This window comes from Suricata suricatta, chromosome 11 (assembly GCF_006229205.1).
Source record: "Suricata suricatta isolate VVHF042 chromosome 11, meerkat_22Aug2017_6uvM2_HiC, whole genome shotgun sequence".
NCBI lineage: Eukaryota > Metazoa > Chordata > Mammalia > Carnivora > Herpestidae > Suricata > Suricata suricatta.
The window spans coordinates 38,163,592-38,177,940 of record NC_043710.1 but is presented as its reverse complement, the minus strand read 5'-3'; the positions used below and the strand labels follow the sequence as shown (position 1 = coordinate 38,177,940).

Here is a 14,349-nt window from a genome sequence, read left to right as displayed (position 1 = left end):
TCTCTGCACTGGCCATGAAGCCTACTTTCAAAACAACAAAACAACAACAAAAACCCAGAAAGTGAATAGTAGGGATTACAAATACAATTTAGAACCAACCCTGTCTGCCCAAAGTTGATTATTTTTCCATGATGTTTTGCTAGGAATTAGATATTCTTAGGGAATTTTAAGTACAAAATCTCATATTCAGATTGATATAACAAAATTCTGCCTCTGGAAGATATTTCTTTGGTGAGCAGAGTTTGCCAATACAAGGGTTTTTTTTCTTTGTTTATCAATTTCAAATTTTGTCATTGACTTTCACTGTGTTGTTTTTTTTCCAGTCCAAGTTACCCTCAATTGTTATATACGCTGTTACTTTATATACCACCAAGAAAGAAAATTTGCTGCCATTTATAAGTGGCTTATCCCTATTTGAACAATATTAAATGTAGAAAATAATGCATTCTGGAAATCAAATATACATATTTGGATCTCAGCATCATGGGGCTGGTGAATTGTTCCAAGTTCTTCTTCAAAAAGCAATGGCTTGATTTACTGTTTCCCATCTCTTTCTCAGAGTCCAGGATCTGGGAAAATCAGTACTTAGCAAGTGTCTAGAACATAGTAGCCAGTGCATTAATAGTAAAATAATAAATGAGTAAACAAAGTGTCTCATGTGTTAACCTTCAACTCTTGAACACAAGTAGAAATTGTGCTTTAGGGAGGAGTATTTTCTGTCCCGTCCAGGTGTCCTGGTCCCCTTTCATACTGAAACCCAGACATAAAGGAGGTCGGCGCCCTCCCCTTGGTGTTTACAGTTGGAAGTCTGCCTGATCCTGGCTCCCGGGGGTCTTTGTGTTGCCTGGCCTGTTTCTCTCCAGCCAGAGGAAGGGAGAAGGAGAATCTCTCCAGGCACGAGTCTCCGTGCCATTGTCCTTTCTAGCAGCTGAGACAAAGGAGCAATTTTATGCTAATCAGAGTACATGAAATGAACATTTTTTACAAATTTACCTTCTTTCACTTGGAAACTTAATAAATGAGTGGAGCTTGAGTAGCTGCATTCTTCAGCAGAGGCTCACAGCTGGTGGGGCCTTGGTCAGGAATGTGTGCAGGAAGTGGAGAACTTGACAGAACCCACCTGGCCTGGCCTGGCAATCTCTTTAGTTCATTCTCCAACGTGGGGGTCTATGCATTTGTGGGCAGTGTCACAGTGGGCTGGCTTTGTGGAAATGAAACTAATATACTCACCTTTTTGAGGAGAGAATAATCTGTATTGGGGTTAGAGCGGAATGTCTCCAGTGTCAGAGGCAAAGGAGAGGAGAAAAAAGTCTGCCTTATCCAGACCTACTAGAGGTAACTCTATAGGGAAGGCTTCGAGAATAAGGCATGTCCTTTGAAAAAGCAAAACACTTACACGTTCTCTGGTGGTCACTTTCTGTCCTTCACAATGTGTTCCTAGTCTCTTAGATACCCTACAAGCCTCCTAGGTCCTCATGCTCCTGCTGAACAGGCTATGAGCTCACCGGATTTCATGCTTTGCCCTTGACCACACTGCTCTTCTACCCCTATAGTTGCCTTTTGTTTATCTACCTTATCTACTTCATCTGCCACAATCATACTCATTTTCTTCATGTTTGGGGTCAACCCCCCGACCAGTTTTTTTCTGTTTGTTTATTTGTTGGTTTGTTTAGAGGGGCAGAGAGAGCACTGTCAGTGCAGAGCCCAGTGCGGGTCTCCATCCGACGAACTGGGAGATCATGACCTGAGCGGAAACCAAGAGAAGGACACTCAACCAGCCAAGCCACCAGGCTCCCCTTTCCTCATTTCTTATCTCAGAAGGGATGTGGTCTTTCCTTCCTACTTAAAGATAAACTGAGGCTTATTAAAAATTTTAAGAGTTTATCTGAGAAAACAGTGACTTCAATCCGGCTACACCAGCCCAGAAGTGGCTAGGAGTGCTCCACCATAAGAGCTAAGGGGAAGACTCTTACAGAGAAGAGGTACAAGCAAAGCAAAGAAATCATTTGATTGGCTATAGTTCAAAACTTTGGTGGCTATTGGAGATTGGTTTTCCTTAGGTTTTGATGCCATAACCTTACGCCATTAATAGGCTTAGATTTTGGTTTGTATACATATGCTCCCATGGTATTAGACTCCACCAGAATCTAATGGTCTCCTTGTTTAATTAAGTTACACTCCTTCAACATAAGTGGCACTGTCTTAGAGATCTCGTGCTTGTGTGATCGATTGTCATTTGTGTTGTTTCACGGGTATCGCTTAGGACTACCCAATACTTGCAGTTGCCATGGCCTGCAAAGGACTTGTCTGGGAAAAAGACCTCTCGTGGGCAAAGTAGGACTCTAAGACAGACACAGATATAGACGCTCATAAGTACCGTTCACCAGGCTGAACACAGCGCAATTTTTATAACTTTCTTAAAAATAAAAAAAGAGCATCTTTAATGCTAAAAAATACAGGAAACCAAAAAGAAATTTTAAACAGCTGCTGATCTGACTCTCAGCACCACCTTGCCTTGCCTTTCATATGCATTCTTAAATTCTCTGCAGCCATTTAATTAGGCCAACTTGAAGAGTCTTCTGCTGGCCAAAGTTGGCATGATTTGAATATCACTGAATATCTAATAGCAGCAATGGGTTGAGCACATCAAATACAATGAAATTAATAATTCAGAGTGCTAGTCAAAAGATTGCAAAACGGAACTTCATTTGTGATCTTTTGAAGATCCTAGAGAACCAACATTATTTTAAAAATTGATAAATAAAGGGAGAAAAGTTAAGCATTGATCCTGCCTTCCTATATGATCAGATCAGCATGGCAAGATGAGGGAAGACTGGCCGCAGGTGACACATTGTAATATATTCTTTCATTTAGTCATTTACTTCTTCAGCAAACATATTTTGAACCCATCTCCCTGCCGAGCCCTGTGCTACACCCTGGGAGTATAATGAATTTGAAATCAGAAATTATCCTATTGACTGGGGCAACATTATGGCTGAAGGTAGGCACGAAGTGACCACAGTAGTGAGTCAGGGAGGGTCTGATTCCTGTCTTCTATTCTTCTTCAAAGGCAAGTTTCTCAGGGTATTTGGATCTCTTTGTTTTGCTCCTTTAGTATTTACCCCTATGCCTTGGGCATCAGGGGTGCCCAGTAATAGTGTGATAAATCAGCCTGAGGTTTTGCCTGTAAGCCACGGAAAGTTATGTCTGGAAAACTTAATTTAAAGAGGGCCATGCTTTATTTTATTTATGTTTATTGTCAAGTTGGTTTCCATAGAACACCCAGTGCTCATCCCAACAAGTGCCCTCCTCCATCACCACCACCTCTTTTCCCCTCTCCCCCACCCCCATCAACCCTCAGTTTGTAGAGGACCATGCTTTAAAGAACAAGATGGATCACCAAATTGATGGGCAAGTTGGGGGACCAGATTCAGGAAAAGGGTTAAGCAGTAAGAAATAGGACCAAGATCATGACATGGAAACAGTCTCATGGAGATCCTGGATGTTGACACTGCTGCAGGTGTGAATACCTCCCAAGTGTCTGAGGCCCCATGGGAACTTTGGTCATGTCACGAGAGGGACTATCTGATTCGTCAGTTTCTGCTGTGGGAAGCAGAACTTGTACTAAGACCATAAAGGCAGGGAGGTTGGTGCTTATTAGCCAAAAACAATGGCAAATGTCTGCTACAGTTGTTTGAAATGAAATATCAATTAAAGAGATGCCTTTTTTCCTATCAATACATTTCTGCACTGTGGGAGAAGCCCCAGGAGCCTACATGGGTAATATGCTTACTTTTTGTTCACCTGCCTGACTCCAAGTGGCACCTTTGCATCCTGATCTCCACTTTTGCTTCCTTTCTCTCCTAAGCCACCCACATGGAAACAGTGGGATCAGGAGCACTACAGTCTATAGAACTTTCTGGCAGAATGGCTGTTCAGCGGGCTGGCTGTGGGCGGGGCATCATTCATCTCACGGAAAACTATGAGTTGACACCTTCCAGGGGAGCCTAGCTTCTCCCTGGGCAGAATCTCTCCTTTCCCTCCAGGAGAAGGCATGTCTTAGATGAAGTGGAAGAATTGGGATATTTGCGATTATAACAGTAATTACCCGCAGGTCACATGTACGGAGCACTTACTTTATATTAAGCACCAATAAAGCTTTGCATAATTATCTCTTTTAATCTTCACACCAATGCTATGAGGTAGACACCATTACTACCTATGTTTCATAGATGGGGAAACTAAAATGCAGAGTGAAGTGACCGTCCAGGTCACTAGCCGAAATCCTAACCCAGGGCTCATGTGCAATCAAAAAACCACAGAGCCTGAAATATCACCGAAGTATCACCAAGAACGCCACAGCTGTGGTTCAGTGACTAATTTGCACAGCTGGACTTGAACCCATGTCTGGTTCACACTAAAGTCTGTTGTTATGAACTGACCTAACCCAATTGCTTCATGAATAACTCAGGTTCGTTTTGATAGATAGCTGTCGTTAGTGGTGCATAAGTTAGCTCTTCTCCCAAATCCTGTTACAAGATTGTAATGAAGTGAAGTTGTAGACTAAATTCTGCACACATACAGACATTGACTAACACAGTAATAGTTTCTGTGCTGTGTCCTGTGGGATTAAGTGCCAGCTGTCATTCTGTCAGGTGTTCCAACCATAACTTGCATGAAAGATTTACCCGAAGTAGACATGGCAGCATTTCCAGGCAATCTTCTCTGCCTTCTCGTTGGCATCACACAACCAGAGACCCTCTTTAAGCAACGGCTGGGTGCAGGACCAATTAGAGGTCAAACCACGAGTGCCATTCCCGAGGGGTTGCGTAGAGCCTCAGTAGCCTCTTACACCTGGTTCACACAAAGATGGGGTGCGGTCCTCACCTATTTTAGTCCATCCCTGTAACTTGCATGCCTCTCACTTCACCAATGCGAGCCCGTTTTCTAACATTTATAACACTATTTAGCAGGATATTCACTCCACTGATAATATTCCTCTTTTTGATTCTCCTGTGCCAACTAAGCAATGTGTGAGTTATCGATCAAGAATGATTTGGGGTTTCCTGAGATAGTATTAGCTGACTGTTCCTGGGGAGTGCATTCTTGACAGCAGGTGCTCTGATCACCCCTGCAGTTAGGTTAAGCTACCTGGCCCAGCCATACTATCACACAATTAGACCGAGGTATTTAAGGCATTGCAGACATTAGAAGCCCCATTCTGCTGACTGATTCTGATTCTAAACTGAGCTGTCAACAGGAAAAATCCCATGTAAGTCATATAAGCAGAGAGGCAAGAGTCTTTCTTTGGTAGTTTTATGTCCTCGCCCGGTTTTACCTCTAAAGCCTCATTTTCTTCATCTAATATAGGAATAATTATACTAGCCAAACCTGCCGCCATACAAGACTGTTGTCAAAGTGAAATGTAAATTGTTATCCTCTCACTGTCTCTCTGTCGGCTGACCTGTCCCAGGGTTCTTGGAATCACTTTTTAAAAGTTAATTTGGTGATTGAGGCTCTATAAACCCTGAAAGTAAAAGAATGGGTATCTCCAATTTAGACTCTCTGTGACACCTAAATGTGGTGAAAAATGAAATTCAGCAGAATATCTGTTTTACCAAAACAGGACTCAATATTCATATATTTCAAAACATCACGAGGTGTTCCTGACTTTTTTTTCAGATTTCATCCGAATGCTGAATAGGCCTGGTCTGAGCTTTGGTTTGGACATTAAGCCCTGCTAATTAACATTTGCCTAATCCCCCCTGTGGCTCCAGGGTTGTGTTCTCAAAAAAAGTGAAAAAGAGCTCATTATTAGGGCTTTGATATGAGAGTCCAGACATCCAGAGTTTCCCCCCATTTCAGAGTCTTTGGTGGTACAGAGACAAAGCATTTGGGAGATTAACTTAATGTTTCAGTACCATGTTTCACTCTTTGTTGTGCAAAAGGAAAGATTTTAACTCTTTTCCCAAGAACAGAAACCCCTTTCCTCTTTGCAGGAATGCACACAACCAAGACTGCCTCTTGCATTAACTTGATAAATTTTACTTTGGACCGACTCCCTTTTATAGTTTTAAAAAATAGGACGAAGTTTTGTTAAAATTAATATTTCACTCTTACACCATTTGGTCTCTGTGGGTCCATTTCTTCATCTTTCAAAATAGGATGATCCCACACCTAATTGACCCATGGAAACTGTGATAACAAATTAAATACTAAAATGAGCCACTTTTCGAAAATAAAGTCTAAAGTATTTAAGCCATGGTCTATAGTGTGTATGTGAAGTTTTCATTCATGCATTTGTGTCTTTATGTATTTGTTTAATAAATTCAACAGACATCTATTGACATGCCTTCTGTCTGTCTGGTACAAAATTGAATAAAGTATAGTCCTTGTCTTTAGTTAGAGTCCAGTATGCTGAATACAGATGATTCCCTTGCTTCTCCTTTCTAAAAAAATGTTTTTCCCCCATCTCTGAATTATCAGTGTCCTCTCAAGAGTGACATGCCCACGCTGTTTTTGTTGGACTCAAGGTTGAAGTAGCAAAGGTTGGCTAACCTGGTGGCTGTGATCCCTTACTGGGGAGTAACAGCAGCAGGCGTTGGCAAGTCCACATTCCTTCCGCTATGAGAAAAGTTCTTCCATAGCGAGTCGAAGAGTCAAACATTTACATTAATTCAGTGGTTCCATTTTTTATGAAACAAAAATGGTGTGAATTCATACAAATAGTTTTCAGTTTAACCCAACAATTTATCGGGTGCCTAATACCACTTGAGTGACTGCACTTGCATTCCTCCGCTGTTTTCTTACACAAAGGCAGTAGATGGTAGGTGTTGAAAATGATGTATAATTCATGCCAAAATATCCACATGTTCTGCCTACACAATACTAATCACGTGTATCTCACATATTTGACTTCATATTAGCAGTAGATCTGGATCATTCATATTTTTTAATTTTTTGACCTGGCTTAACAAAATAAAACACAACACAACAACAACAAGAATAAAGGAAGGGAAATTTGGTGATTCAAAAATTGCAGATGTGGCCAGGAAGCCATTCTTCCCTGAGAATGCAACGGCAAATTTGACATTCGTTACCTGGCTTCAAGTGTTGCTAAGTCGTCTGTGTGCCTCTGTCCCCCGTGTCACTGATCTCTAAGATGTTTCTATTGTGAAAAGCAGATAGTTGTGTTTCTGTTCAGTCATCAAATGCAAAGGAAGAACTACTCCATAGTGGAACTGGCGTTTGTAAAAGAACTCTCTGAAGTGCTTGTTAGTACTACACAGTCTAACGCATAATTGGTTAGTTTCTTCTCCTGGTGGCAGTGGCTGTATGGGAGAGCTTGAAGTTTGAAGTCAGTGTTTCCTTATCTAATATCTGCAGGATAGGAAAATAATTTCTCTGCAGGATCTCAGCCTCTTTATCTAAAAGTGATGATAATGTATGCCACTTAGAGTTTTTGTAAGGATCAAGTGAGATGGTGTATCCTATTGTGATGTGTAAGGAGGAATAAAATATTACTCTTATCACTTTATTTCTAATTAATGACCATTAAGCTCTCAGTGCGAGTTATCACATTATTTTGTCAGGTCCTCATGGCAAATTGATGTTATGACCACAAAGTTACAGCTGTGTCCTTGTTTCTTTCTGCTACGTTTTACTACCTTTCTGCAAATGCCTAGACTGACTGGATTCCAGAAGCTTGCTTGAAACTCTTTCCATGATTAAGAATTTTAGTCCCTCTTGCAATCCCATCCAAGGAACATCTGCTCCGAGAAGCCAGTCAATATTGTGGAGAAGTTCAAAGAATGCAGACCATTACTACTGTCAGCTTTACAACCAGGAGGTAATGGCATTAAAGGGAATGGTCATAATACCCAACAATAGTGACCTCATTAACCAGTGATTTATCATGATGAAAAGACCTGTTTAACCTTTGGTCTCCACAGGCTTTCTCCTTTTAACAAAAAGGTCTATTATTTCAAGTTGTCAGGAGATAATTTGTGAGTTGTTAAAGGACAGATTCAATTACTCTTAAGACAATTATATGGAAAGTATACTCACTGCAAGGTGCCTACACCACAATTTTGGTTTTCTCCAGTCATTTTTCTGGGAACAAACAAACCCAGGAGTTCGATGAGTTTTGCCAGAAGAAACGATTGCAATTGTACATTCTTATTGCTCTGCTGTAGACATCTGATTACAGATTGGGCTTTCTTTGAAACAAGTGTAAGTGGAGCTTGATGAGGTAGTAAGCTCATTGCCGTATAAAGTGACATGTCAACTCCTCTGTCAATTCTATGTAACATCTATGGAGGGCCTATTCTGAGATCAACCAAGTTGGGCATTGTGGTAGGGGCTCCAGCAATGGGTAGGTGGACTCTGCCTTCCAGAAGCTCAGACACCTCTGTGGGGCTGTTCTCTCAGCTTGCAATTTTTAGACCCTTCTGTGGCTCATGAAATGATTGTGTTTCCATGTAGGTCTCCTGCTGCTTAGATCTGGCAATGACTGCGGGGCAACTTCTCCCTCCCTGAGGAAACTGATCAGAACATGGGGACCTAGAAAAAAAGAGACAGAAAAGGTACCTTTTGGGGGCTGTACAGATTGCTTGGGAGGATTAACTGTGCTGTGTGAATTTTGTCCCTCTGTTCCAAACCGAGGAATGAGAAAAACTATAACATCTGTGCCACTCCAGATCTGGGCCTCTTTAGAGCAGAAACTGTCAGTTGTGACAAATTGAGCCCAATTGTACGGAGGCTTTTGTGAGGTAGACAAATGTCCATCAGGGTCTCAAATGACCACCAAACTCAGTTCACTTGTGCTTTCTCTCTAATTTACACCCTGGGTCTTTGAGGTGAGAGACCCCGCTATTTGAGCTCCTGACCACAGTAAATAACACCAACTAGAGAACTTTTAAGTGAAGATGTTTAGAAAAAGTCCAACTTTCAGAATGTGATGAAGGCATTTCAGTTGCTTGCTCACATTGTTTTATTACTGATGCAGGGAGTATAAGAGATACTGGAAATAGAATCATCTTTTTTTTTTATAGTTTATTGTCAAATTGGTTTCCATATAACACCCAGTGCTTCTCCCCACTAGAGTCATCTTGGATGAAGTTTGTATTCCACAGTAAACCTGAACTCCAGAGTTTGGTTATAGGTTAAAACTTTTGATGCTCTCTTTAAGAAAACATGCTGCTTATCATTCATGTTGCCCAAATACCTCGTATATTATTTTGAATTTTTGTTCTTAAAGACCAATATCAAATTTTTCCACTAGGATTTTCTTAGGGAATAGGAATCCCCACTATCTGGTTTTAACTGCTTGTGAAATTTTTAATATTTGTTTTTAAAAAAATTATCTTTTTTTTTAGAAACCTAGTAAGTCATCCTTGATTTGATTAGGAGGGAAGCAATATAAACAACATTCAATTTTACTATAATAAATATTTCTACCTGATTATATCACTATATGGATTTCATTGAAAGAAATACATCTAGGCTCTTGGAAGACCATGAGAGCTAATTAATTAAACAAAATAGTAGTGAAAAGAGAGGAAGGACCTTAATATTAGGTCCATTATTAAACAGCTAATATTAATTTAATCAGTCTGCTTTTGAGTTGTATACCTGCCAACTTCCTCAAAAGTTCTGAGCTTAAATAAAGTTGCAAGACAGACTTTTTTAAAAGATCATATAAAGGAAAGGTTAAGTAATTATAAACCAGAGATATAACCTTTGGCCTAAACCAAAGGGAAATAGGATGAATTATATAAATTCTTATTTATTTTTTTACTTTAAAAATTTTTTTATTTTTTTGCTTCATTTATTTTTGAGACAGGGATAGATAGAGCACAAGCAAGGGAGGGGCAGAGAGAGAGAGAGGGATACGCAGAATTTGAAACAGGCTCCAGGCTCTGAGCTGACAGCCCAGAGCCCGATGTGGGGCTTGAACCCACAGACTGCAAGATCATACCCTGAGCCGAAGTCAGACACTGAGCTGACTGAGCCACCCAGGCGCCCCTATAAATCCTTATTTGTAATTAGTGAAAATAAGTGGGTTTATCAGGGAAGTCAGACCTTATCCTAAAAAATCCAGAAAGAAGTTTTTTAATCGATGGTTGGGTTTTAAACAATTAGTTTCAAAATGAAAATCATTTAGCTCATTATCTCTTAAGTGCATGGCCTTCATGTTTCAGCAGAGAAAAAGACTGGAAGATAGGATCTCTGTATACACCTTATATTCCACCGCTTGAAAGTAGCAGCAAGCCAGAGGAAGTTAATACTGTGTTTGTTACCTCAGCTGAAGAACCTCTAAGTAAGTATGTAAATAAATACAGAACTATTTTAAGCAAAAACCCAAGACAACAAGAGAAAACAGTGGTTTGTCAAAATCAAGCTGTTGCCTAAGAAGAAAGCCCAGTTGAATGTTTCTTGATAGTTGTTGATCTTACTGGCTGTGAAATCACCATTTTGAAGAACAATTCTTATTTTTAAATAAGCTATACATTCTTGTAGGACACAGATTTTACCTTGTTCATTGTCCATGTTATAGAGCTATTATATGAGCAGGGGACTGATAAAGAGTAGGTAGGTATCTATAACCATTGACTAGGTTGCAGGGACGTGTCCAGGATGAAAAGGACTAGAGTAAGGGGATGTCTCTGTGCATTGACTCTGACAAACACCCCACACATTGTTTGTTTGTTTGTTTGTTTGTTTTAAATAAACCCTTGGTAGAATCTTAGGGGGTTACAACTGGAAGGATCTTTCTGTTAAAGTGTGATGTGTCCAGTCATACCCCCTGCCCGCCAATTTCAGAAAGAGTTGAGAATTAATCACAGATTGTCAGAAGAGCTGTATTGGAAAATAACCTTCCCCGTGAGATCCAGTGGAATTTCTAAAATTATTGCCTATTTATGAAGAGAGGATTGGGTCTGCTGGACGGACAGAGACCCAGAGCAATTACAAGGGGAATAACACACACACACACACACACACACACACACACACACACACACACACAGATGGGCCTCTGCACCTGCTTCTAGAATGGTACTTCCAAAGCTGTCTGTGCTAAAGAACCAATTTGGAATGAAATTTTTGACCCTAGAAAATTTAGATAATTTAGATAAAAACAAGAGTAAAGTCAGTACTAACATTTCGACCTAGTTCTGTAGTATGTTCTAATACCTAGAGTGACAAACTCTGTGTCCTTCACACTGTTTGTAATTCTTGTAAAAAAGTTCTAGATGATTCTCGGGCCTTAATGTAATGGATGTACTTAAATTATATCTGAGTTTTAAAATATGCAATTGGAATTTTTATTGAAAGTTCATTAAATTTATAGATAAATCTGAAAAGAATTTACAGCTTTATAATAATCAGTCTTATCACTAAGGGCATGCTAGGTCTTAACCATTTACTCAAGTTTTCATTTATGTGCTTCATTAAAGTTTCATAATTATTTTATTTTACTTATTTTAATTTCAGTATAGTTAACATACGGTGTTACGTTAGTTTCAGGTGTAGAATTTAGTGATTCATCACTCACACACACCACTCAGCGCTCATCCTGATGGGCGCCTCCTTGATCCCCATCACCTTTTTATTCTGTCCCTTCCCCCCTCCCCTCTGGTAATCATCAGTTCTGTATAGTTAAGAGTCTGTTTCTTGGCTTGTCTCTCTCTCTCTCTTTGCTCATTTGTCTTGTTTTCAAAATTACATATATGAGTGAAATTGTATGAAATCAAATGAAAACATTTGTCTTTCTCTGGCATATTTCACTTACCATTATACTGTCTCGCTCCAAGCATGCCATTACAAGTGGCAAGATTTTATTTTTTAATTTTAGTTTTTTTAATGTTTATTTATTTTTGAGAGAGAGGGGAAGAGGGAGAGAGAGAGAGAACACAAGCAAGAGAGGAGCAGAGAGAGAGGGAGACAGAGGATTCGAAGCAGGTTCTGTGCTGTCAGCACAGAGCCTGATGAGGGATTCAAACTCATGAACCATGAGATCATGACCTGAGTGAAAATCAGACGCTTAACTGACTGAGCCACCCAAGTGCCCCAAGAGTTTATGACTGAGAAATATTCATATGTATAGATATATATGGATATATATAAAATATTTATATTCAGATATACATATTTATATATATATAATTATATTACATTATAGTTCTTGTCATTAATACTGGCACCTGTTTTTCCATTATATTTTCTGACTTGTCGCTACTTAAAAAAAATTTTTTTTTAATGTTTTATTTATTTTTGATACAGAGAGAGACAGAGCATGAGAGGGGAAGGGGCAGAGAGAGAAGGAGACACAGAACTGGAAGCAGGCTCCAGGCTCTGAGCTAGCGGTCAGCACAGAGCCTGATGCAGGGCTCGAACCCATGAATGTGAGATCTGACCTGAGCCGAAGTTGGAGGCTTAGCCGACTGAGCCACCCAGGCGCCCCTGGTCACTACTTTTCTATAGCAGTCTAAGTTATTGTTCAATAATAGACAAATATTCTAATTAGTTCCAATAACAGGTTTTTTTGTGGTTAAAGAAACATATAACATAAAATTTACAACCTTAACCATTTTAAGTGTATACCACAGCAGTGTTAATTATATGCATATTCTCATGCAATAGATCTATAAAACTTGCTCGCCTTGCAAGACTAATATTCTATGCCCATTGAATAACAACTCCCTTTTCCCTCTCCCAGCTCCGTGTTGTAACTTCTCTTTCTATTGGTTTGACAGCTTTAGGTGCTTCATATAAATAAGAGAAAGCAGTTTGTATCTTTTTGTAACTCGCATACTTTACTTAGCATAATGTTCTCAAGGTTCATCTATGCTGTTAACGTATAACAGGATTTCCTTGACTTTATTTTCTTGCATTTGCTAAACGGTGAATCAAATAATCTATAAATAATTAGCACTTTCCCTACTTTTATGATTGTTTGTTTCATATCTTCTTCTGGTGTTTATTATTTAAAAGAATCTTGGACTATAATTTGAGATAATTCCTCTAATGTCATATTTTAGTAGCATAGTAAGTTACATTGTTACTTGTTTTGTTTATTGAAGTTTTCTTAAATCAGAAACAAATGTTGATAGATAATCTTATGTTGAACCAAGTTTGAAATTTTAGAATAAACCCAATTTGGCCATGTTACATCACTCTTTTAAAAATATGCTCAAAAAGGGGCTCCTGAGTGGCTCTGTGGGTTGAGCATCCATTCTTGATTTTGGCTCAGGTCATGATCTCAGAGTCATGGGATCAAGCCCCGTGTTAGGCTCCACACTGATCATGGAACCTGCTTGGGATTCTCTCTCGCTCTCTCACTCTCTCTCCCCCTCTCCCCAGCTTGCGTGCTCTCTCTCTCTCAAATAAGTTTTAAAAACTAAAAAAATTAATATGCCCAAGCGGGTTTGCTATTTTTTCATCTGATATATTCATATCTATAATCCTAACCCTGGAATTTTTAAAAATTGCTATCTGATAAGATGTGCTCTCAGTTTTAGACTATGTTCATGTTGTAACATTGAAAAAGTCTTCATGGTTTTCTATCCTCTGCAATAGTTTAAATGCAGAGCATACCTGTTCTTAAAGAGATACGCTCATCTCACATACTGGTTTGATTTCAAAACTCTTTTTATAGAAGGCATTAGCCATCACTCTCTAAAAACAGAAATCAGGTTTGTTGAGTTATAATTTACGGAGAGTAAAATTCACCCTTTTTAGATGTATGGCTCAATGAGTCTTGTGATATATGCAGTCATGTAAACTCAAACCACCCAAGTTATAAAATAGTCCAATTATCTCCAAAATGTTACCTCATGCTAGCCCCTGGCAGCTCTGATCCTGTTCTTTATAGTTTTGCCTTTTAAAAAATATCAAATAGTGCTCACTTAGGCAACACATATACTAAAATTGGAATGATACAGAAAAGATGAGCTTGGCCCCTCAGCAAGGATGACACACAAATTTGTGTAGCATTCCATATTTTTTAAAAGACATGTAAATTTTTTTTAATTTTTAAATAGTTTTTAAAATTTTTGAATGACAGAGGGATAGAACATAAGCAGGGGAGGGGCAGAGAAAGAGGTAGTCACAGAATGAGAAGCAGGCTCCAGGCTCTGAGCTGTCAGCACAGAGCCCAGTGCAGGGCACGGGGCTCGAATCCATGACCTGTGAGATCATGACTTGAGCCAAAGTCAGAGACTTAAGTGATTGAGCCACCCAAGTGCCCCAAAAGTCATATAAATATTAAAGGGGACTCTGAATGGAAAGACCAAAAGTAACAAAGAACAGAAAGGAACAGAGAAAATCTCCAGAAACAATGACAAA

At 39.4% G+C, this 14,349-nt stretch overlaps 1 non-coding gene across 1 annotated transcript; it reads left to right on the top strand.

The window, feature by feature from the left end:
- The first annotated feature begins 13,902 nt into the window (after positions 1–13,902).
- LOC115272828 lies at positions 13,903–14,009 on the top strand. Its single transcript, XR_003900484.1, has one exon. It is a non-coding gene; the product is annotated as a U6 spliceosomal RNA (small nuclear RNA).
- The last annotated feature ends 340 nt before the right edge of the window (positions 14,010–14,349 follow it).